General features: G+C 38.1%; 1 protein-coding gene across 41 annotated transcripts in view; it reads left to right on the forward strand.

Annotated features, from left to right (window-relative positions):
• Positions 1 to 13,249, forward strand: part of INPP4A (inositol polyphosphate-4-phosphatase type I A) — a 250,932-nt gene that overhangs the window by 85,924 nt on the left and 151,759 nt on the right. For 36 of the 41 annotated variants that reach the window (XM_001363200.5, XM_016424845.2, XM_056808574.1 and 33 more), the window contains one exon: positions 7,638 to 7,713. The exons of the other annotated variants lie outside the window; for them this stretch is intronic. The gene's annotated coding sequence lies outside the window, so the exon portion shown is untranslated. The remainder of the gene's footprint in view (positions 1 to 7,637; positions 7,714 to 13,249) is intronic. 41 annotated transcript variants of the gene reach the window in all.

Consider the following 13,249-nt stretch of genomic DNA (forward strand, 5'->3'; position numbering starts at 1 on the left):
CACAAAAGATTTACTAATCATATAACCTTGAGCAATTCCTCCATTTAACCTTTGATGACCAGTCCCCTTTTCTGTAAAATGGTCCAGGGGAATGTGGCCTGTGTGTGATAATAATATAAAGTGCCTCTCTGAAAGGGTTGTTGTGAGGGAAACTTTGTAAGATCTCTAAAACACTATGTAAATGGGAGCGTTACTGACTGCTTCTGGCCTTTTTCTGAAAGTTCTGAGTAAAAATCGGCCTGCAGTTTTTCTGGTTTTGTTGTAGACAATTGGGTTAAGACTTATTTGTGATGGAACAGTTGAAGGTAAAACCATGCCTTTTAAAAGCAACAGAGGTACAGCTAGGTTGTTCAGTGTCTAGAGAACCAGGCCTTGGATGGGGAGAATTTCGATTCAAATGTGGCTTCAGAAACTTCTTAACTGTGTACCCCTGGGCAAGTCTCTTAACACCAATTGCCTAGCCCTTACTTCTCTTTTGCTTTAGAACTGGTACTTAGTATTGGTAAGGGTTTTTAAAAAAAGGCAACAGAGAAACTTAGAATTTTGCTCTTAGAAAATAAAGAAGAATTTTGAAAAATTCTCCTATGTTTATTTGTTTACTTAAGCATTTCCTCCCTTTTCTTCTAATTTTTCTCACCTTGACTTTTTAAGAATTTGTTTTGAACGGGAGGTCCTAGGTTCAAATCTGACCTCAGCCACTTCCCAGCTGTGTGACCCTGGGCAAGTCACTTGACCCCCATTGCCTAGCCCTTACCACTCTTCTGCCTTGGAGCCAATACACAGTATTGACTCCAAGATGGAAGGTAAGGGTTTAAAAAAAATTTTTGTTTTGGGAATGGTGTACCCTAAAAATAGGAAGCAGGTTAAAAATTTCTGCAGCAAATTTCTATGATATGTTATTTTTCAAATGTATAGAGAACTAATTTAAATTCATAAAAGTAGAAATCATTAGTGAATTAATACATGGTCAGAGGATTTGAGCAGACAGTATTCAGACTAAAAATAAAAGCAATCAAGTCATATGAAAAAAATGCTCTAAGCCATTAATAATTAGAGAAATGCAAATTAAAACAACTCTGAGGTATCACTGAACACCATTGGATACTATACTGTACAGGAACACACATCCATCCTTATCTCTATATATCCTTTTCTCCCTCACAATAAACTTGAAGGAAAAGAATCCCTTTTTCTTTTTTTTTTTAAATTCTTTTAAAATTTTATTTAATTAGATGATTTAGAATACTTTTCCATAGTTACAAGACTCATGTTCTTTCTCTCCCCTTCCTGTACCTGACACACAATTCCACTGGGTTTAACATGTGTCATTGATCAAGGCCCATTTCTATATTATTAATATAGAATCACTTTTTCTTCAGCCCATGTTAGGGGAAATTTAGACCTCTAGAGGCATATCAATTCTTCATCTATAAAATGATAGGTTTGGAGTGCATCTGATCTCCATGTTGCCTTTGACACTCTTGAGTACTCTCTTCTCTATACTTCTGTGTCCTAAGCATTTATGATTCCCTCTTCTCTTAGTTCTTCTACCAGAATGACCTCTCCTCATTCTCCTTTGCTGGATATTTCTTCAACTTTGCCTTTGCTGATCCTAGGTCATACCCACTACCAATGGGAGTACCCAAATACTTTATCCTGGGCCATCTTCTTTCTCTCTTCAATTTGATTTTGCTTGGTGATCTCAGTTGTTGTGGGTTCAATTATCTCTATGCAGAGATTTCCCACCCATAACTATAGAACAGCCTTAATCTCAGTTTTTAGCACTAGTCTAAAAGTCAGTTGGTGATTCAGGTTTAGAACTGAGAAGAATCACTGGTTGACTATTGGACATTTTGAACAGAGAGTCCTATGATATCTCAAATTCAGAGTGTTCAAAATATAACTCAGTATCTTTCCCCCAAACTCTTTCTTCTTCTGAACTTCAATATTATGTTTGAGAATCCTCCCATCCTCTATGTCATTCAGGGCCCAATTTTAATGATATCCTTAATTTCTCATTTACTTAATTACTTAATTAATCACTTAATTACTCATAACTTAAACATGAAAAAACCTCCCAATTAAGCAAATTCAAACATGAAGTTACAGCACAATTTAAAAAAAAAAGTCATCCTGTGACATCCAGTATTGCTATATATACAATGAAAACACAAGGACAGGGAAAATTGAAGGTTATTTATTATTCTATTCACTTACAAAACAGATGATTTAATGCAGGATTATTGATATCTTCATATATGATCCATAGAAAACATATCTTCCATTTTATGACAGTTATGCTGTCTAGATGGTAACATTTAAGCAGAGATCACCTTCCTTTAATACTCTTGTATATAGCTTGTGTGCATGTAATTATTTGGATTCTGTTTCCTCCATGACCATGAGAGATCCTTGTCTTCAAGGTTCTCACCTGGGCATGGGAGGAGACATTTCTTCATATCCCTGGTACTCAGCCTGGTGTTTGGATTAACAGACGTTTATTATGGGGCAGCCAGGTGGAAAGAGAGCTGGGTTTGGAGTTGGAACAGCTCTTCTTTCTGAGTTCAAACACACCCTCAGATATTAGCTGGGTGGTCTTGGGCAAGCCATTGAACACTGTTTGCTTCAATTTCTGCTTCTGTACAATGAGATAAAGAAGGAAATGGCAAACCTCTCCGGTATCTTGCCAAGAAAACCCCAAAAGGGGTGACAAAGAATCAGACATGACTGAAAATGATCAAACCATAGAAAACAAGGCCTATTGACTGATTCTGTTATCTCTTCTAATTCCAGATCTATGATCCTCTTCTGGTTTTCTCCTTTGTTTTCAAGTTTTTTCATACCATAAGAAAAACAAAACACGTAATCATTTTTCAAATGCAATCTAGCTAACTGGCTTCTTGCTGCTCAAATCTGGGCTCAATTCATTTTCCATCTACAGCACCTGTATTTATTATTGTCATCATTTGTTATTACTGGTTCAGAAATGGAGGGAAAGAGTAAAGTTACTGGATGGAAATGCTTTCTTAGACAGTGAGTTAAGCACAAGCTTCTGACTGTTTAGGTTTTTCAGGGGCCCATAATTGTTAATATATAGGAGACGTATACTACTGGAACACACAAGAATAGAGGGAAAAATCTCCATCTCGTTTTAACAGCATTACTGTCTTGCTGACAAGCACAGTATAACATTGGATGAGCTAAATTGAGTGCTCTTGTTAATTCAATGAGGCAAGAAGGATACAAACCCTAGATAAATGCCTGAGCATTTATCTGAGAATAAGGATTCTTCTAAATCCTTAGACTTCTGCTTTAGGGGGCTCCCTTATCAACCAGTGGATTAGGATTTGAGTGGGGTCTCAAAGGATGGCTGGAATTTGAATAGACAAGTGACAATGGAGTTAAGGAGGGAGAGAAATTTTCTTAAGTTTGTAAATCTTTTGAAGGAGGATATACAGAGGAAGGAAAGTAGGAGTCATGTTTAGGGAAATAAATAAACTAATTTCTCTGGATCTTAGGGTGGGAAGGGAATAGCAGGAAAGAGACTGAAAAAGGAGATCATAGGACACCTTAAATGACAGATAGAGAAATTTGGACGTATTGGAATGGAGAGATTTAGAGAAAGAAGTTAGGCTCTTCCAGGAGCCTATTGTGAAGTGATGAGGCTACATTGGCAGGTAGAAAAAAAGGAATGGGTATGAGTGATTCTGAAGGGAAGAATTGATAGGACAGCAGCCTGGCCAATATGGTATACTACTCAGAGGTCCTGAATTCAAACCCCCTACTTCTGGTCATTCACTGTCTTTGTGACATTAAGCAAATCACTGAGCCTTTTCTGAACCTCACTTACCTCATTTACAAAATGAGATTTGACAAGGTCAGGATTTTTTAACCTGGGGTCCATAAGCTTGAATTGAAAAAAAAAAACATTGCTAACTGTATTTCATTTATAGTTTCTTTTGTTATCAAATGTGTCTTATTTTCAGCATCTTAGAACTTTATTCTGAGAAGGCATCTGTAATTTTAGCAGACTGCTAGAGGAGTCCTTTTAAAAATGGTTAAGAACTTTTAGACCTGAAGATCTCTAAGATATCTTGGAGCTCTAAATCTCTGATCCTATGACTGTGTGGGTTACCACATAAGTCTCCATAGCGGTGTGGAAAAACAGTAGTGAGCTCTGAAAAAAGTTGTCACGAACTGAGAAACAGTCTCTATGTGGTCAGAATGAAAAGAACTCTTGGCTCATGTGATGCCTCAGCAGCCGCACCTGCACAAGGCAATTTCTATGTGTATGTTTAAGTAGGGAAGATACAAATGATAAATTAATCATTTTTAGAAGGAGAGAAAAGGGTGTTTGCTGAGAGTCAAGTGGGAGTTTCTACCATAGATTTTTCTAATTAGCTTGAGGGAATCTAAGTTTCCTTGTAAAGGAAACAACTAGATGATTAGATAACCAGTTGAACAAGGCATATTCTATTTTGGGAAAGTGTCAGCATTCTTATAGAGGACCAATAGGAAAAATTAATAAAGTTCCCCAGAACTTTGGAAGAACTTAATTAACTTTTCCTATTGGTCTTTTGAAGGCCTGGCTTCTTTGTTCTCTTGGTCATTTTAAAGTTAGAACTTAAAACCAAACCTCAGAAATTTTCAGAGATTGAGTGTTTTGTAGTATCCCAGAAAGAGTTCTAGACTATTAATACCATTCATTTTATTGAAAATTTGGGTTTGGGTAACAGTAGATGAGAAGAGTATGCTGGACTCTTGCCATTTAATTTTGTCTCAGGTTTCTTTCCTTGGTATTAAAAGGGTAAATGGGTTTTTGTTTTTCCCAAGAAGGTTATTATTTTATGATTTGTGGGCTTTTAAAGTTATTTCACTAGTTTTTATATCAGAATTATAAATGAGCTTTTGACTTTTGTCTCAGAGAAGCAAAAAAAACGTTCTAGAAAAAGATAGCTATTTATTGCAAGTTCTCACATCTAGGGCCAGGTTCAACTGCCTTGGCTCAGAGAGGGCCAGGGTTCAGGACCAAGCAGAATTTCTAGGTTTTTATTCCTTTTTCCTTAGATCTTGAGCACATGGAAGGGCCTGGGAGTCAGACTGAGTGTCACTCATTAATTCCAGGGCCAGAGGGGAGAAAGCTATGAGTTTGTAGTTCTTCACACTGGGAAAAACTTTAAAATTCATTTATGCCCTTGCAAATACAAACTAGTGAATTGAAATAAATTATTTTGAAAGGGAGAAAAAAGATTTATTTGTGGTTGTAGGTTCCTAGAAAAGGGGCCTCGACCTCTGCGGTTAGGTGGCAGATTTTGCAAGCTTTTTAGGCACTGAACACTTTTTTAAAAAAGACCAAAACATTTTTTTTATAATTTTCTCTGTCCCTTTATTGATAGAAGGATATTACCTCAGTGTTTTTCACACTATCTTGAGCTCACGTCTTTGGAAATCTCACTTGCTGGTATACCATTAAGAACCAAGAAATAAGAGGTGGGGCAGAAGGAACCTTCTAAAAAGCCAAAGTCAATGTAATGAAGTCTATCCCTTAAAACTCTTGTGCTTTAGTTACAGGAAAACCTCTTCCATAGTCTCTTACCCAGGGCCTCTTCTCCTTTTATACATAATACTAATGATCATGATTATCTGATGCTCAATCTCCCAGACTAGTCTGCTAGTGGTAGGCATATAGACTCTAATGTGACATATCCTTTGATATTGAAAGAGAAAGCAGAAAAGCTGTTGTAAAAAAAATCAAAAAGCAGAGAAGCTTGGGGCCTTTAGAGTCAGGGCTAAATGTGCTGGGAGATATCCAGTCTTGGGGATAATTTAGTTCTGTTGAAACTTGTCAGGTTCTCCATTGCTTGGAGAGACAGGGAAGTCTTGCCTTCTACTTCAAGATTCTAACATTCTTTTGCTTTTAGAGGTTTTTTGATGGCTACATTCCCACTTTAGACTCTAAGCTGCCTGACCTTTCTTGGCCCCATGTTTAGCTTGGCTCCTTGTATTCTAAACTTGAACATCTGAATCCCACTCCCTACCCCCAAGTCTTGTTATTCTCTCAGTGCTCAGTTCTCATACCTATTTCCTTCTAAATCTTCACGCTACAGCCTACAAACTAAGGAAGAGCTGTGCTATTTATTTACAAGGGACAAGAGTATATACACATTCTGAAAGCATTACAAGGGGAAGACAGTTCGTTGTGATTATTGTTGAATCATCTCATTTGTATCTAGGCAAAGGCACTGGAGTGGTTTGCCGTTTTCTTCTCCAGAATGCTGGGTCTCCTCCTCCTCAAGTTCAAATCTTGCTTCAGCCACTGCTAGCTGTGTGACCCTGCACAACTCACTTACTCCTGTTTGCCTCCATTTCCTCAAGTGTCAAATGACCTAGAGAAGGAAATGGCAAACCTCCGGTAGTTTTGACAGGAAAACCCCAAATAGGGTCATGAAGAGTTGGACAGAACTAAAACTATTCAACAACAAAAGTAGTTTAGAAATATGTATAAAAGAAGCCTACCCCAATTATAAGATAAAGTGGTTCTTAAGGTTTCTAACATAATCCATAACTAAAATTCTCCAGGCCTAGGATCATCCATAATCATATGATATCTGCTTCTTTGATGGATATGAAAATAGAGTAGGTAGTCCCAGAATACCCCTAATTTGAGCCAGACCTCACAAAGCATCTTTGGAGTCATCTCACTAGTTCATTCTTCCTGTCACAGACTCGAAATCTCTGCCAGTCACGGAGACCTGATTGAATAGCGGGTTTATTGGTATTCTGCCCAGTTGGGACCTAATCAGTTAGCTAACTTAAGTTTTTCTACCCCTGACCAAGAGACTAAAAAGAAGATACAAAAGGTTAAATTGAACAATATTCACATTTTTTTCAAATCGAAATGACTCCAGTACAACCTGCAGCCCACTCGCTCCCAGTTATTAGGTCTCTCTTACTTTACAAGGTCCTTGGGACATTACTTAATTATGGTATGTAATTACTGTTCCTCAAAATGACTTGGAGTCATCTAGAAAAAAATTAATTATGCTTTGGCTTAAGAAAGCAGTAAAGTGTGTAATGCAGATGAGGAAGATTTCCAGCCAGAATGTGTGAGGAGGTGGTGGTGAGGTTGTTTAGAGGAAGAGGCTTGCCCTAGGATGATGGACAGCTGAGATCTTACTGCAGTGGCATTCTGGAGGGATGATGCTCGAAGGCGTCATTGGAGGACCTGGGTTCAACTGTGGCCTCAGACATTTACTGGCTTTTTATGAACCTGGGCAAGTCACTTAACCCCTACTGCTTAGCTCTTCCCTATTGTCTTAGAGTGGTTACTAAGGGAGAAAGTAAGGCTTAAAACAAACAAAAATTATAATTCACCCTGTTTGTAAAGAATAGGTTCAGGGCCCCAATTCCTGGAACACTGGTAGAGTGATCTAGGATGTGTTTTTTGGAAAGCAAAACAAAGATCTTCCTATAGCCTAAGGATATTCTTCTTCATTCTTCAATTCAAAAGCAACTACAGAATGATCCTCCTAAGTGAAGCTGCAAGCTTGTTTTTCATCTCTTTGGGGAAAAGTTTCACTGAAAAATCTCCCCTGCACCTGCAGGTCTATAACAACCTACTCATTTCTCCTTAACAGGAAACATCAATATTCCCTGAGGGCTGTTGTCCTTCATCTTTGGTGATGCTTCCGAGTGACCTGAAGGATTGAGGCTGTGAGTACAATTGGACTTCTTCTTACATTCTTTGGTGTACCATCGTCACTCCTTTATTAAGATCTGGTAAATTGAGTTAGTTACAGCACCTGCAACATGATGTTTGATGTTTCTTGAGTTTTACGTTTCACAGAGTGATACCCTAAAAGCCTTCCACCTTAGAAGACTTGTCCCTGCGGGGAACAAGCTCTCAGCTTTAGTTTCAATTTAACATCTCTTTTGGGGAGCCTGAATCAAGTTTATGACAGTCTAATAAAGAGCTAGACTTGGAGTCAGGAATATTCTGATTCAAAATCAAACACTAGTTTTGAGACCTGGAGCAAGTCCCCCAAATCTCTTGGGGCCTCAATTTTCTTATTTGTCAAGTGAAGGGATGAGAGTAGATGACATACAAGCCTCCTTCCAATTAGGCAGAGGCCTATGAACATAAACTTTGTCTACTTCAAATTTGAGTTGATGTTTAACCCAAATAATTATATTTCAGAGGAATATGATGGTTACCTCAGATAATCATTGATAATCCTGGTAAGCAAGTAGTGAATTATTAAAAAAGTTGTATTTAAAGATTTTATTTGGTACTTATTCCTGATTTTGTTTGATTATTGATATATGAGAGAGAGAGAGAGAGAGAGAGAGAGAGAGAGAGAGAGAGAGAGAGAGAGAGAGAGAGAGAGAGAGAGAGAGAGAGAATTCACCATAAGAAAATTCAGCTATTTCTTTTCATCGGATTGGGTTACAAATTTGAAGAATCGCAAACTATTAACAATTAAGCAAAAAATACTCTAAATCAATAAAAGAACAAGTAAAAGAAACACAAATCAGATTTTACCACATCCCTATAAAATTGGCAGAGATGACAAAAGAGAGAAATAGACAATGTTGAGAGGATTGTGATAAGACTGGTACTCTCTACTTTTTCTGATGCTGTGAATTGGTTTGAACATTCTGGAAAGATATTTAGAATTATGCTTAAAAAAAAAAAGAACTAAAGTAGTTCTGGGACCCTGAGCAAGTTCTTTAATCTCCTTGGGTCTCAGTTTTCTCATTTTGAAGTGAAGGGATAAGAGGAAATGACCTCTAAGGTCACTGAATGAAAACTATTTATTCTTTCATTCATTTAGATATTCTACAGCTAGGCATATACCCCGAGGAGGTCAATAACATATGTCAAAGTATTTATATCAGTAATTTTTGTAGTGGTAAAGAATTTGAAATAAAGTAAATGTCCATCAATTTGGAAAATAGCTAAACAAGTTATGCTATATGAATTTAATGAACTATTACTGTGCTCTTGGAAAAGATAAATATGAAAAATACAGAAATATCAGAAAATCTTTTATGAATAATGGAAAGAAAAGTAAGCAAGATGAGGAACACTATACATATACCACAACAATGTTAATAGAAAGAACAACAATAAAACAGTGAAAATAAATGATCAGAAAGTAGTTTGACCTAGCTTAGCCCCAAAGAAGTGATAGGAGAAGGTCCTTCCTGATACTACTTGGCACTATTGTGAGATGCTTCTAATGCCGTCAGACCTTTCAGCATGTTCACTAATTTTGCTGAACTGTTTTTTTTCCTTTTTATTATTTGTTATAAGAGATAGCTCTCTGAGATACAGAAGACAATGGCTCCTTCCTCATCTGTAAAATGAGGCTAATAAATACTTTCATCACTTATTACTGCAAAGGGTCATTATGGGAAAAGTGCTTTGTAAACCTGTAGCTCTATGTTAAAGGAGAGTTTACAAAGCTAGGAATACACTGAGAAATTCAAGTGATGCAAAAATAAAAGACATCAATCTTTGGAAATAAATGCATCATGACAAACTGAGACTGACCATATCTGCTGGATGCTTTTAATTTCACAAACATCAATTATATCTTCTATTACGTAGGTCAAGAACAAAAGCAGAGATAAACATTTCCTTGTCCTCATAGAATTTAGATTCAAATTGGAGCCCAAGTATACAAATAATAGACTATAAAGTAATACCTAAGTATATTAGGACTATGTCTACCAATTTAAGAAGCAAAGAAATATGGGGTAAAAATCCAGGAGTTCTGGGAAGGGATTATATTGCAGGCATAGGGAAAAGGGCATGAACAAAGAAACAGATGGGAAAGTGCAGGTCTATTTAGGGAACAGAGATAAGCTGAATTGTGCTCAAACATAAGAGTTCATGGAAGGGAAGGAGCTCTTCCATGAATTCGAGAGAGGCTTGGAAAAGAAGGATGATAATAGATTTTGGAGGCCTTTGGATGTCAGGTCAAAGAGTTTGAGAGTAGATAGTAGGGAGTCACTATTTTGTTTTCCTTTTAAACATTATTTTATTTGGCCATTTTCAAACATTATTCATTGGAAACAAAGATCATTTTCTCCCCTGCCACCCCTCCCATAGCCGACACATGATTCCACTGGGTATCACATGTGTCCTTGATCTGAACCCATTTCCATGTTGTTGGTATTTGCTCTAGGGTGTTCATTTAGAGTCTTTCCTCAGTCATGTCCCCTCAACCCCTGTAGTCAAGCAGTTGCTTTTCCTCGGTGTTTTTACTCCCACCTTTTGTCCTCTGCTTGTGGATAGTGTTTTTTAGATCCCTGCAAATTGTTCAGGATCACTGCATTGCCACTAATGGAGAAGTCCATTATGTTCGATTATACCACAATGTATCAGTCTCTGTGTATAATGTTCTCCTGGTTTTGCTCCTCTCGCTCTGCATCACTTCCTGGAGGTTGTTCCAGTCTCCATGGAACTTCTCCACTTTATTATTCCTTTTTGCACAATAGTATTCCATCACCAACATATACCACAATTTGTTCAGCCATTCCCCAACTGATGGGTATCCCCTCATTTTCCAATTTTTGGCCACCACAAACAGCTCAGCTATGAATATTCTTGTACAAGTCTTTTTCCTTATTATCTCTTTGGGGTACAGACCCAGCAGTGCTATGGCTGGGTCAAAGGGCAGACAGTCTTTTATTGCCCTTTGGGAGTCACTATTTTTGAGCAAAATATATGACCAGGTCTATGGATAAGAAGAAAAGACTTCTTTCATGGACTTCTATCTATGCAGACTCCCCATCACTGGAAGGAGTAAAATTGCCTCTCCTGGGAGAGGCAACTTAAAGAATTAAATCATTAGATTGTGAATACACGTATAGCATGTAAACTGCTGCTTTTGCCTCCTCATTGAAGAGCGATGTGACATGTGCAAGGTAGCTCAACACTAGGGAGGATTTCTTCTGGTAGGGACTTGATGCCCACAGTTTTCTGTAATAGTAGAGATGTACGTGTGTTCTCCTTCTACCCTCCCTCCAAACTATTGCTGAAGTTATAAACTAGAGTCACCAGTTCCTGATTCTGAGACTTGGTTTCATGAAGATTCCCCCCTACTCCTACCTTGCTTTTTGGCTTGGGGCCATCCTCCCCCCCTCCCTTCTTTTTTTTATCACCAATTCAAATTCAGCTCCAACAAAAATGGGCAGCTGGATTGCCTGGTGAGAAGTGCTGAATTTGAAACCGAAGCTTGAATCTTTCCTGGGACTGTTACGATGTGACCTTGGGTAGGTTTCCTCATTTGTAAAATCAGGATGATAATAATAGTGCCTACCTGCCAGGATTGATTTGAGTATTAAATGAGGTAGCATAGATACGGTGCTTTACATTATCTTAGAAAGTGGTGTCAAACTCCAGTAGAAACAGGCTACTAAATGCAGGAAGAGCCTTATGGGGCCACATATTGACTTAGACAACTGCTTATTAACATTATTTGTGTTTTATTGTATTTTTGTTTATTTTGTTAAATTTGTACCAGTTATATTTTAATCCAATTTGGGCTCTAGTGGGGGGCATTGGGGGCTGCATGAGGCTGTGGGCCACATGTTTGACACCTCTCCTTTAAAGCACTATATGTATAAATACTACTTATAATAAATAATAATAAAAATCCTAAATATTATGATTACATATAACATTTACATAGTATTTTGTGGTTTGTAAAGTACTTTACATACATTATCTCATTTGTTCCTAAAGTACTTGTTGTTTTTGTTACTATTAGTGGCTCCCTTTTGTCTACTGAATAAAATTCATTCTCTATTGTCTGGTATTCAGGGACCCCTTTAGTGATCTGAGGAGTCTGTTCTAGGATTCTGAAGATAATTGTCTACATTGTGGGGAGAAAATAAAAAGTGATAGTGTGTCTTATTGTTGACATTCATTGGCAGCTTTGTTTGCTTTCTCAGGAGAGAATCCAAGAGACTCAAATGGCATTTGTAGAAGAAACAGACTTCATGAATTGAAAAGCAGAATAATGTGGTAGGAGAAATGGTAGACTTGGAGTCAGGAGATCTGGGTTCAGATCCTTATCCCTTCACTTAATAACCTGGGCAGCTTGTGCTTTTTTCTAAGTCTTTTGCCTCATCTAGAAATTGAGGGCTTTAGACTAGATGACTTTTCAGATCTGTTTGCATATATTTCTGTAATATGTGTGGAAATAATGCAGTCTTGATGTGTTTAGCCCAAGGGGTCCCCAAACTTTTTACACAGGGGGCCAGTGCACTGTCCCTCAGACCGTTGGAGGGCTGGACTATAACAAAAACTATGAACACATCTGTATAGAGCCCTCTGGAATAGCAGAGGCTGCAGCGCTGGTGGTGATGGGCCTGTCACACCTTGCATGGGCTCGTCACTGCCACCACTAGACCAGGCAGCAGTGTACACAGAGCGGAATCCCCTCCCCCAGATTGCCCCTCACCATGATGACGTCTTCCATTGTGCGGCCACATAATCCTTTGCTTGGCACCTCGTTCTCTCAGAACTAGGCACCAAGCAAAGGATTATGTCACTGGAAGTAGTACTGTACGTGAGTACTGCACTTTGCGGCACTGCCACATCCTGTGCTCCTCTTACTGACCACCAGTGAAAGAGGTTCCCTTTCCAGAAGTGCGGTGGGAGCCGGATAAATGGCCTCGGGGGGCCGCGTGGGGCCTGCAGGCCTTCATTTGGGGACCCCTGGTTTAGCTCTATGTTCTCTTGTGATCTTGTCTTTCATATATATTGATTTTACTACTTCTTTAGGAAAAAATGCTTGCTAGCCAAGGTGATTGCTTTTCATTTGTAAAAGATAAATTCAAACAACGTAGTTATATTTTATTGAATTTATTGTTCATTGAACTGACATAAAAAGTTGTTGTTGGAGGGAAAGAGGTCTTTTTATTTACATTTTATTGGTTAATACCGATAATAGCTCTCATTTATGATAGTGCTTGTAGGTTTGCTAAGAACTTTCCTCACAACAGCTTTTTGAGGTAGATAATCCAAGAATTATCCATGTTGTTCAGAGGAGGAATCACCCTCAGAGAGATTAATTGACATTCCCATGGTGAATTAGTATTGTGCTCATTAATTCACATTTAGAATTGGGAGAGATTTTGGAGATGATCTACTCCAGTACTGTCAATCTGGAAGAGAAACAGATTCTTTCAGGTTACACATTAATCTATTTCCTCCTAAGTGTTGGGGGCCACA

The sequence above is a fragment of the Monodelphis domestica genome, chromosome 8, assembly GCF_027887165.1.
Source record: "Monodelphis domestica isolate mMonDom1 chromosome 8, mMonDom1.pri, whole genome shotgun sequence".
In the NCBI taxonomy this organism is placed as follows: Eukaryota; Metazoa; Chordata; class Mammalia; order Didelphimorphia; family Didelphidae; genus Monodelphis; species Monodelphis domestica.